Source organism: Maylandia zebra, linkage group LG6 (genome assembly GCF_041146795.1).
Source record: "Maylandia zebra isolate NMK-2024a linkage group LG6, Mzebra_GT3a, whole genome shotgun sequence".
NCBI lineage: Eukaryota > Metazoa > Chordata > Actinopteri > Cichliformes > Cichlidae > Maylandia > Maylandia zebra.
Genome location: NC_135172.1, coordinates 36,526,227 through 36,536,560, shown reverse-complemented (window position 1 = coordinate 36,536,560; position 10,334 = coordinate 36,526,227). Strand labels below are relative to the sequence as shown.

General features: G+C 38.7%; 1 long non-coding RNA gene across 1 annotated transcript; it reads right to left on the bottom strand.

Annotated features, from left to right (window-relative positions):
* Nucleotides 1-8,353: 8,353 nt before the first annotated feature.
* Nucleotides 8,354-9,530, bottom strand: LOC106676076 (uncharacterized). The gene is made up of 3 exons (XR_001342186.4): nt 9,480-9,530; nt 9,338-9,404; nt 8,354-8,812 (listed from the first exon to the last, which is right to left on the bottom strand). It is a non-coding gene; the product is annotated as an uncharacterized LOC106676076 (long non-coding RNA).
* Nucleotides 9,531-10,334: the final 804 nt, after the last annotated feature.

The window sequence follows — 10,334 nt, the reverse complement described above, 5'->3', positions numbered from 1 at the left end:
TACTAGTTTTGTCCCCATTGTTGGTTTTGGTGTTACATCTTACCATGCATTAAGTTATTCTAACACTTTTGTTTTCATCCTTTAATCCTTAAAAAATCAAGCACATGCATTCAATTTTTCCTCCAGGAGGAGATTAAAGTATATTCAGAGTCCAGTCTCGTTTGTTTGCATGGTATTCAAAAATAAAAAGAAATAAGGAATATTAGCAAAATATGGTGGAATATGACTTACATGACTGAGAAGCCAGACTAAAACCCCAAAATGAACTGGTGTATAAATGTGTCTGCACATGTTTGTATGTGTGTGCGTGTGTCTGTATGTGTGTTTGTATGTTTGATAGAGAGAAAACAGGAACCAAATAGACACACTGTAGATCTTGATTTAAAAACAGCATATTTTTTCATTGGTGAATGTCATTCATTTAGAAATACAGTCTAGTATTTTTTTTTAATTCATTATGTTTGTTGTGCAGATTTCAAAGATATACAGTGTTGATTACTCAGATGCTTATCTACATAACCAGCCAAGCTGTTCCCTCCTAGTTTTAGTCTTAATGCTTAGTGGTGGTAAAGGTCGTACGACAGAGTTCTGCTGTATTTTTAAGCGATAACATTATCATTACCATTTTATGTGTATGAATCTGTGTTGCTAGATTCTAGCAACACAGTTGCCAAGAGTATTGTTGACTTCATATCTTTTTTCACACTGAAGGATTTTGAATTATTTGTTCTTGTTCTAGCAGCTAGAACAAGAACTGGAATAAGTGACCCACGGTCACTGTTTACGAATTTTTATTACATTTTTTATTATTACATTTTGACATTGACTCGTCTCTGCGTATTATCAGTGACATTGTTGATGATGATAAAATGGTAAATTGACTTTTCTACTCCACCTGAGCACTCCAAGAGATTTATCCAAGGAGTAAACATAGCTCATTTCTGATTGATGACAGTGATAATGAGGTGAGTTGTTGAGGATATCTGTAATTTTCTGTAAGAATGCGTTGCTGTTTTTGTCTCCATCAGCTGCGGTTAGCTTCTGTTCGCTGCTCTTACTGAAAGTTTTGTTGAAATAGATCTTACATGGGTAGACTCGTACTTAGTAAACAAACTCTCATATGATATTAAAATCTAATCAAACTATTATCTGACTATTAGCAGTTAGCAGCAGAGTATTAGCAGTTTTAGGACATTCGAGTCTAACATTTGCTGTCATAATGTTAGCTTATAGCATTATGTTGTTGTTCCATCCAGCTCTTGTCAGCTTTCCAGGGATGGGAGGGTCACATGTCTAATCTGCTGGCAATAACTAATTGTGACAACACCAAGAATAAATTAGCATACCCATGTAGGTTTTCTTATATTAGAGCTCTGGTTTCATTCAGGACATAACTACCTGTCTGTTATCACATCCAATATAATATGGGGGACAGCTCGTGAGCGATGTGCACATGGCTTTACATGCAAAACCTCCCATTTCTCAGATGTATGTGTCTTGAACCCTTTTTCCCTTTTGCTCTTTAGGGCTGACCTTGCAGTTTATAATAGCCGATGTACATCACCAGTTGTACAGGTAAAATAAAGCCATTATTTCATTTGTTTCTTGGGTTTGGGGACTTTGGATTGATCTTTCCTCTTTGTTTAGAAAGAGGAATCAGAAGCATGTCATCCTGCTCAACTACAATTTAACCCGAGGAGTCAGCAACAGATGTAACAATATATCAGAAAATACTGATATTAGTGAAGTTGTTCTAAAAAAACATCTGAACTGTAACTCTATATACTATGGTGCAGCAGCATTCCACATTCATTTTAATCAGAGTACTACTCAGCCTTTTCATTCACTGAGCGATGCTTTGAAAAATGATGCCGGCTGAGTTTCTATAAAAGGTAGATCCTCCAGAGTGGAAGAAGTTATGATCTAAGTTTGAGTTATTTCTGTAGAAGTAGATGGCACTTTTTTTTTGCAACAAACAAATAACAAAAAGTTTTTTGCTGATTTTGGAGACAATGACAAGCAGTAACTCCAGGCAAGAAGACAGATTGGAGGGGCTGTGGAGACATTTGAAGATGTTATTGTACTATGACACCAGAGACTGAAAAATATACTGTATGTTCTGCCCATACAGTCTGTGCCTTGAATAGAGGAATGTGCCACTTCCGCTTAAACATAAGCATAGTAAAAGGAAGAACATTGTGTCCTAGTAATGATCAGTGAGTTTAAGCATAGATGAAAAATAAAAGCATTCTGCCATGCAGAAGCAAGCACAGTAAAGTGAAACTGAAGAAGAAAAACAGCATCTGAATATGAAAAGGAATTAATATAACATCAGTTTCTTCAAAGTAAATAATAAATACGTAAATGTTCTGGGTATTACATATTTATTACACAATCTAAACTTAAATTAGAGCTCTTCTTGTGTTGTGACTGAGGTCTCTCTGTACTTTTAAAGCTATTTAAAACAGAGTGCTTTGATGAACCTGAGCAATGCCCCAGTGCTTGCCATCTCATATTATGTGAGAGAACATTTCCACTTTGGTTACCAAATGTGGCAATTTAATTGGGCCTGCTGCATCAACAGAAGTGCATGGTACCTGTTAGTGTATTCATTCTCTTTTGCTATAATGAACACAGTTATCCAATGAAAAACTATTTTTTGTAAGAATATATTGAAAGAACATGACTGTATAAATGAAAAGCAAACCGGTTCTCTGTAGTTGAAAGGCCTTGATTATGAGTTCCCTCACTAAAGTTTCTATAGTGTATATTCTTTTAGCACGAAGTAAAATATGAGGCAATTTTTGGAATGCATAAGTTATAAAGCCAAATGTACTCACATCACATTTTGCTTTTACACAGTCTAGAGAAAAAGGGTCCTTAAATGCACCACAGCTGGCTCTCCAGACTGAAGCATGAATTTGTTAAATGAAGCCACAGAACAATTTGTCCCACTCACCAACCGGTGCTTTGTCCTTAGCTGGCGCTGCAGGACGACCTCAGAGCAGTAACCTGAGGCCAGGAATATACAGCGACTGTGCTCTAATTATCAGTTGCTTCAGGTAATGGTCAATTAAATATTCATCTGTGTGGATTATAGGGACATGACACCAGACTTGCATGAGTGGTGCCTGAGTTTAACCTCAAGCGATTGTATAAGCAGGGTGGGTCTGTAAATGTTAATGTTAACACCATAATGTGCCCAGACATAGACTATTAATATGAAATAATATCCAGTTCTTTTCCCAGTCACAGCAGGAAGTACACATTTTCCCCCTCAGCTTTTCCCTTAAACCCTTATATTTAAACATTATTTTGAGCAATAGCACTTCTAGACAGAGTGTAGACTTGGTGTAAATAACTAGGGGAATGAAAACAAAAGGTTTCCCTAATGTCACAAAGCCTGAGGACGAGGTTAAATGTGAAGCATCTGATGAATTTGCTCTAACGAATTATGCAAAAAAAGAAGAAAAAAAGGGAAAAGGCAAGTGGAACAAAAGGATACAGAACAGTTGATTCATTGTTTCTCCTGGGGTCATGGAGAGAAACCAGAGCAGGAAAGAGGCAGAGAGAAGATGTACAACTGGAGCCGTAATTAGACACTAAGAGCAAGGAATAGTTTACAGCACATAGTGGACATAGCTTTGATACAAGCTATTGCCATGACCCAGCTGAACAGAAGGACATATTTGGCATCATGTGGATCTTTCCTACTCTACTGTGTATGTGGGAAGCATAGGTTAGGACAAGCAGCAGCAAGATTGCAGAATAAGGCAGCAACTAAGGAGAAGCTGGGTTGTAAAGCAGCTTGAAGATGGGAAGTATCAGAAGGCTAAAGATACTTAAATACTACGCCCACCTATATGAGATTTGCAAGTAGGATGTGTGAAAGGGTAACAGCTCAGCCACAGCCTGATGTGGGCTGGCAGTGGAAATCAGCTGATCTGCCTGGATTGAAGCTGAGCTTGACCTTACAGGATGCTGCTGTGCTTTATTTTTAGAAAATAAGAAGAATAAAAATTCTCACCACAGTGTAAAATTTTAAATAACTATAGACTATATTAATTTGTCTCTGCTTTTATATGCCACAACTGGAAAACCTCTGGGCTTAAAAGTAATATGGAAATGTCACAAAATGATATCTGTACATGTTATTGGCATAGTAACACTCAGAACAGCATCATATGTGTTTACTTTAAGTAGGCATCTCACCCTCTGCAAAGCGTTCACTCCGTAGCTCCCAGACACCGATCAGAGAAGATGTCGTCACACTGAAAGAAAAGAGCGAATGAATCCTTTACTGACGCCAGCATCTACTTAAAACCAGCAGATTGAGTAAGCCAGATGTCAGATGTGTTTTCATATTAGTCACAGCTCACTGGCAAAAGGGATGAAGTTGGCCACATCAACAAGACATCATGGCAACCAGCCAGGGCTACTCAGGCAAACACAGGCGACAGCCCCATCAACTGAATGACAAAGCTAGGTGGCTAAGATAATGTGATGTAATTCATTGACAGTGCATTTTCCTACTGAGCCATTCAAAAGCTATCTATATAAAACTGAGCTAACAAATGGCAGACAGGACTATTAAGCGCTACAGAAATGAGGCTCTTTGTCATATTCATACTGATGTTTGTATTCCAGCTTAACTTTTTCTCCCCTTTTCTCTTTAAACACAGGTCTCCATTGTATCAAAGAGAATAGAAAACAGGGCTACGGCTGTTTCAACTGAGACCTCAGGCAGTGTGTCTTGATTCCTGCCAACACTGCATCACATCCATTTTTTGCTCTCACCTACTTTAACTTGAAGAGCTTTGAAAAAAATGTGACAGAGCATGTTGAGGGAATAACCTCGTGCAACCTAAAGGGGTTACATGTTAGGCTCTTATGTTATTTCAGTGATGGTATGCAGCTTTTTCTTCGTGTAGTGTTTGACATGATTTTGTGCTTGAAAGGGCACTTTTGAAAGACGTGATACTACAGCACAAATACTTGTGGCTTTGATTAGAAGCTTTAGATGTTTTTCTTTGTATGAAACTATTTGATTAATGTCATGAACTGCTATTTTTATCCCAGAACAAAAAAAACAACAACTTTTGTTCTGTCAGAACAGAGAAATATGCCAAACATGCTGTGGCGTTGGTTCCCCGCCACACTGTAGTACTACTGGACACCAAGAAATAACAGTTATCTTTTAAGGAACTACAAAACCCACGTTAGAGGAACTTGGAGTTCAGTGGGATAAGTCACAATTTTAACTGAACATGCTGACATTGATGTTTACTTAGTGCTTTTAATTGTAACATCAATAGGACTTTTAAAAGCGTCCATTGTGTCATTATAGGCCACATCAATGGATCATTTGCTTCCCACCATTCTGTCACTATTCTGGCCCACCAACCTTCTGCATGTCCTCCTTCACTATATCCATCTTCTTTGTAGTCTTCTTTTCCTCTTCTCTGGCAGCTCCATCCAATATATTCACTATTCCTTCGCTTTACAAGCCAAACCAGCCACTCTTGTCCATTGCCTGTGCTTTGGATGGTTGAACCCAGATATTTAAACCCGTCATCTTTCATAGCCTCTACTTCTTTAATTCACACACATGTGTTACTTCTTGCATTTACTGAATATCATTCTTCTTCTCTCTAGAACATACCTCCACCCCACTCTCACTACAGATCACAAACTCATCTGTGAACACCATATTCATACTAATGCCTGACATCATCTATTAACCGGTTCTTCACTATTTCAAGTAAGAAGGTGCTTCTAGTTGATCTCTGGTGTAATCCACCCCCTGTCATGAAACAGCTGTGTAAAGCAAGCAGGATAGAAGCCCCACTGTAACTCATAGGCTGAACGGAAAGTACTACAAAACTAAACTGGGGAATTACAGGAAACTAGACACACAGAGAAACACACAGCCATGAGGGAGATCACAACACTGGACAGAGGGAAACAGAGGGCTTAAATATACCAAGAATGACGAGGGAACAGGAAACACATGGAGAACACAGCTGAGACCAATTAGGCACAATGAGAGAGAAGAAGCAAAACTGAACACACTGAACATGGAAGGTGAGACTGTCACAATAAAACGGCAATATTTTTCCATCGTTTTGATGGTCACTGTAGTGGCTATATTAATTTCTTAAAGTTCTCTCTTTCTTTTATATTTTATATAACCACACTAGGGATGGACAAGCGCCTGTTTTTATGCGTTGTGGTTAGCAACAACGACGGTAACAGCATCGTGTGTCCGCTTGTTTATGTTCCACATAAACCTTTCACAATAAAGCTCAAGATCCTGTTGAGACTTTTCAAAATAAACTGAATCACGTGAAAGAGCAGATTATTTACAGATGAGAAGTAAAAAAGAGCCGCCAGGTGTTAAAAAATAAACCTTAGACTCAAACATTAGAACAGATTTTTCCAGTCCCGTATCTAGCAAGTGAAAAAAAATAAATAAATAAAATAAACAATAAAAGGTGAATCAAATAGACCATTACGGCAAGGCTGGGATGGTCAGTTTGGTAAAGTAAATCCGTTGGGCATCTTTCCTCGCCTTTAGACAATAATTCTGATGGCAAAAGAACCAAACGGGACAGGCCAAAAAAGAAAAGAAAAAAAGAACAGGCTTTTCCCCGCAGCACGCCGTGTAATAAATACTCACAAAGAAAACGGCGGCCTTTACAACTAATGTCTAAAAATGTATCGTTTCATGCATCGGTTAAAACACTCGACTCCAGCCACATGACGCGCAGCTGGAAACACTTCCCGCAAGACGAGCTGCCCGAGATTCACAGAATTTACAGAAAATGTTACATTTTTGTGATTTATATCGTTATCGGACGATAGAATTCATATATCGGGATATGAGATTTTGGTCATATCGCACAGCCCTAGCTGGGGAACATGGATAAACATGATAGACGGTGTGAACATGGAATGAAACACAAGGAGAGGAACATGGGAACAGAGAGGGAAACAAGACACAAGGACACACACATGAAAACCGAGAGGGACGCAGAGGACAAGGACACAAGGCGAACATAATAGACAAGAACTAAACAGGGAAACCTGTTTAGGTCCCTAACCTTGTGTAACCCACTGTGGCTGGGTTGACATACAGCACTGAGAGGGTCATAAATGGCAAATGGCTTGTATTTGTATAGTGCTTTACCAGTCCCTAAGGACCCCAAAGCGCTTTACACATTCAGTCATCCACCCATTCACACACACATTCACAAACTGGTGATGGCAAGCTACATTGTAGCCACAGCTGGCCTGGGGCGCACTGACAGAGGCGAGGCTGCCGGACACTGGTGCCACCACCAGTAGGCAACGTGTCTTGCCCAAGGACACAACGACCGAGACTGTTGGAGCCGGGGCTCAAACCAGCAACCTTCTGATTACAAGACGAACTGCCAACTCTTGAGCCACAGTCGCCCCCATAATTATAATTATTCCGAATTTAAACAGTCTGGTTTATTGTTCATTTATTCATTCAAAATGTATTTTACTGTCAACCTTGCACAGTTCCTACTTGTTTACTCTTAGGACAGTAATCAACATTCTGATAGAGTTTTTATATTCGCATGAGAAACACGAGGGTGAATTGAAAGGCCAGATAGTTCTAAATTGGAATGATATGCCAAGCTTATGTCTCCACGCACAGACAAGGCTAAATAACAAAATGATTGATGCTTGAACGAAGTTCTGCAAGATCATGTGTTTCCACACACAGCATTTCATTTATACAGGCATTTTGCCAGTTTAGCACTGTGTGTACAAAGATAGATAGTTTGAAAAGCAGCAGAATCTCAGATAGTTGGAGTTTTGATTCGTAATATAGGCCAAGAACAAAATTACTGGATCCTACTTTCTAAATAAGCTGAATGTCATCAAGGTCAATGTCATTTTTTCACATAAAAAACACTATACGTCCATGCCCACAGGCAAATCAAAAGCATAAAGCAAGTCGGCATTGTGCTTTTCAGAAAATGTGTTAAAACATCTGAGCAACAAGTCAATTACAAGCAGTGTTTGACTTGCAGAGGTGAAACAGAGGCTATTGTAGTGAAAAAAGTCATGCCCCCTTTTTTAATTGCCCACAATGCTTTGGAAGGCTGATATAGCAGCTAATTTAAATCTATCTAATGTATTCATTTGAATTCATGGGCGTAGCTAGAATTCATTGAAAGAGTCTGGATGACCTTCAGGATTGGTACAACAGCTCAAAATCAATCCAGTCCACTCCATTGTTGCTTGTTAATGCAAACACATACAGCACTTCTTCTGCAATCTAAACAAATAAAAACAAAGAAATAAACTGTAACACCTGCTTAGTATAGTAGGGTTAAACTTATAGACTAGATTCGAGAGGAGTAAAATAAATTTGAGAGAATTGAGTGTTGAACAGCCGGCAGATTTATTACAATGTTACAGTGGTGCAATAACCCAATGTAAACAGCATAGAAAATTAACAGAAGATCAACAGAGAAGAGCGCTCTTTTGAAAATAACAACAAAATAAAATAAAATAAGTAGTCTCTTTAGACCTGACTCCTGATGAGCAGGATATTGGGAGTTCAATGGTTTCCCAGAGAAACAATCCATATGAAGTAAGCAGTTTTTGCTCTTGCTTATCTGAAATCCTGCGATTTGAAGTAATTCAGACTGTAGCTCTACTCCTGCATCCAGAACAGCTGGCCACACTGCTTTTGGATTCGCCAAGAGTTTTCACAGGGTCTGGCTTGCCATCCATATCCAGAACCACTTCAGATCCAGGATCACAAAAAACCAGTCTGCACATACAGTACAGAGCAATAAACAAAATAGTTCTTAACAGTTTTTCTAAATAAAATGAGATCTCATAAAGTTTTCAAAATCAAGTACACTGTTGTTTTAACATTGTTCTGTCTCTATGAATTCCATTTGTATTGCTTTACAGCATTACAATCAATTGTATTTATATACCCCTTTTTAAGGCATATGTAATCACATCATGAAATGTTTGTAACGTAAGTAGTTTTAAATAACTTATTTACACGAATTAACCTATAACTGAAATGACAAAGTGCAGAAAAGGCACTGGACAACATTTATGGCTAAAAGAAAAGTGCATCCTGCATTAGTTTTGCGCATTTGTGAAGATGCCCAATCAAATAGACAATAAAATTAAATACGACATTCCATTTCACACACAATTCAAGTACTCCGACTGGTTTTAGCTTTTTTTTAGACAATACAGAATTCGCACTGTTGCAGTGTTTACCACATGTAAAATTAGCATAAGTTTTCCTGCTAACTTATCATCTCTAGTAACTCACCGGAATTCCCAAGAAACAAATACACGCTCTGCCTGGTTTTGGTCGAGAGTAAAACACATAAAGGCCTCTGAAAAGTACATAACTTTAAGTTAGAGACTGTTGAAAATACTTTATAACACTTATTTTATACCGAAAGACTCACTGTGTAGCTTGTTAATTGCTCTCTTTTGCCTAGCTTAATGCAGCAACGTGCTTTTGTTGCATTCACTGAACTACGGAAAATCAAAGTGTGTTCAAGGGGTGTCGGAAATAATAATACAAGGTAAAAAACAAGAAAATACTAGTAACCATGTCTATAGGGGTTACAAAACAAAAAATGGAGAATTAGGATTTGATAAGCATTAGGGTGATATAGTTCCAAGAATGCTGTAAAGTAGACTTAATGACAGTATGACAGTATGATTCAGTAAAAAGGACTAGATGTTAGAGTCCCTGATAATGCATTGCTTTAGATGGAGAGACTCTTGAGGGATGGCTGATATGAGGAAAGGCAGCCCAGAAGCTTTACCAGCAGCACACATCGTTGTGTGCCTCAACTTTCGGTCTTTTACCCAGGCTAATCTGCCATTTTTTCTTCCTTGGTTAGGTTTAGGGATTAGAGATCTGATCTAGATTATCATTTTAAAGTCGTCAGTAGTGGACCCTGGATTCATCGGGTGTTTCGGCCATTATCACTAGACACCCTCATCCAAGGAGGCCCTGCCAGGGTTGATCAGGCCCTGGAGTGTGTCACTGGTTTATGTAAAATTCTCTTCTTCTTTCTCCTATTTAGTTTTCTACAGTTTATTTTCTATCTATTCACTGCAACTGAGAAATAATACTTACCTCTTTAGCATTTATGGAGCCTCACTTCTTCAAAGGGATAGAAAAGGTGATGGAGAGAAGTAAGACAAAAGGGGACAAGATGGGAGAGAGCAGAGTGGAGAGCCGGAAGTGGGGATATGGCTTCCCACACCTCCCCGCCGGATCAGGCTGTACACTCTGCCTCCCCACTGCC